This window comes from Arachis ipaensis, chromosome B10 (assembly GCF_000816755.2).
Source record: "Arachis ipaensis cultivar K30076 chromosome B10, Araip1.1, whole genome shotgun sequence".
Lineage (NCBI taxonomy): Eukaryota > Viridiplantae > Streptophyta > Magnoliopsida > Fabales > Fabaceae > Arachis > Arachis ipaensis.
This window is the reverse complement of record NC_029794.2, coordinates 24,112,628-24,114,524: the sequence shown is the minus strand read 5'-3', so window position 1 is coordinate 24,114,524 and position 1,897 is coordinate 24,112,628.

Below are 1,897 nucleotides of genomic sequence, written 5' to 3'. Positions count from 1 at the left end.
AAAACCGTTTTAAAATAAAATAATAAATAAATTATAAATAAACATCCTAAAATATAACTCATCCCATTTTTTGTCTCATGACAACACTATCATTCAGATAATATAATCATTGAATACAATGCAAAGCTACTTATTCATTGAGATCTCACATTATACAAACAACTTTCATGACTTAAGTTCACATTTTCAGCAAACAATTGTAACCAGTGTTATTTTTTCTTTTACGATGATATGTAGAAATCACATATAGTACAAAACTACAAACTAACTGGAAATAGATATGAGCTTAGATGCATGATTATGTAGTGTAGTGCGGTGAATTTTTGTCTCTGTTGTTAACATGAGATTATACAATGCTCCTCCTGTGAATTTGTCTCCAAGAAACATTATAATATTCATGAATTCACAAAATGTTTACTCTAGGAACCAGAGAGCATACATACTGGACTAGGCAAGTAATGCTTAACTACATTGAATAAACTTGCATGGCCTTGACATGACTTTGATTAATAACACAGATACAAATATGCATTGAAATAACCCCAATCATAAACACCATTACCAAATTAAATAAAAAATCAACCAAAAATCACCTTGCAAATCAAAAACTCAATCTCTTGAACTCAATAATTAATTACATCAGACATCCAACTAAATAATTGCATCACAGTTTTCATAAACTGATTTCAAAGCCTAGAAGCAGAGTGAAATTAAAAACATGAAGCATATAATAAATCAAAAGATCACCAATAGCAAATTTTTTAATAAGAACAGAAGTTAAGAACAATGAAAAATGAAAAAAGATTCAACAGTTTTCAACCCAATTTTAATAAAGCTCATCACAATGATTAACAACAACAAAAAGTACTGAAGGAACAGTGAATCAGTAACAGGCAGTGCAAATTTAAAATTTAAAAGTTATCAATTTAAAATTTATCATCAAATACAATCAGTGAGCAAAGCCAATCAACCAAGCACTAACTAAGTATTCTGTTCTGATTCTGTGACTAGGAAGCAACAAATTCAGCCACAAATTCAAGTTACAGCAACAAATTTAACAAATCCAAGTAAAGTCCTAATTTACAGTAACATTTAGATTATCAACAAGGCAAATTTGATTAGCAATTCAGCAACATGCAAAAATACAGGAGAAGGGAAATCTGAAAAAGAGAGAACAGGGAAGGACGGTGCAGGGACTCACCAACGGTCGACGGCGAGTCGGCGACCACCCCACGGAAGGCGACGAAGCAAGAGACAACCCCACGAGTTGCTTCTGCCGCCGGCAACGAGACAGACGAACCACGAGATGCCAGTGACTGAGACAAGACTCGAATGAGACTGGGAGGCAGAATCGAGCAGAGACAACCACGGACGACGAGCAGCAACCAACACGCACAGCTCGAGCACTCACTGGCGGAGGGAGGCGCGAGCAGCCGAGCACAGAGGAGAACGGCGAGATGCGAGCACCCAACGTGGAGGATCCGGCGAGAGGACCGAGAGCACGAAGACGGAAGTTCTTGAGTGCGATGGACGGCGGCAGCAGTCTCTCACTCCGACATTCGGCGACAACTATTGGTGGAGGCTAGGGTTTGCTTTCTTTGGTGGAGGCTAGGGCAATTTGCTCTTTGCTGAAGGAAGGAGTTGGAGAAGGGGGGAATGGGGGATAACGCGTGCTTTTTGCCTTTCAAGGAAGAAAACGACATCGTTTTCTGTAAACCGGCCGGGTTCCGGTCCGGTCCGACTTGCCGGTAACGGCCGGTTCAGCGGTTTTTGAGCGGTTTTTAATTTTACGGTTTTGCACGTTAGATCGGACCGTTTTCTTTGCCGGTTTCCGGTTGAACCGGTTCGACCGGCCGGTCCGATCCGACTTTCAGAACATTGCATTAAAGTGAAATTT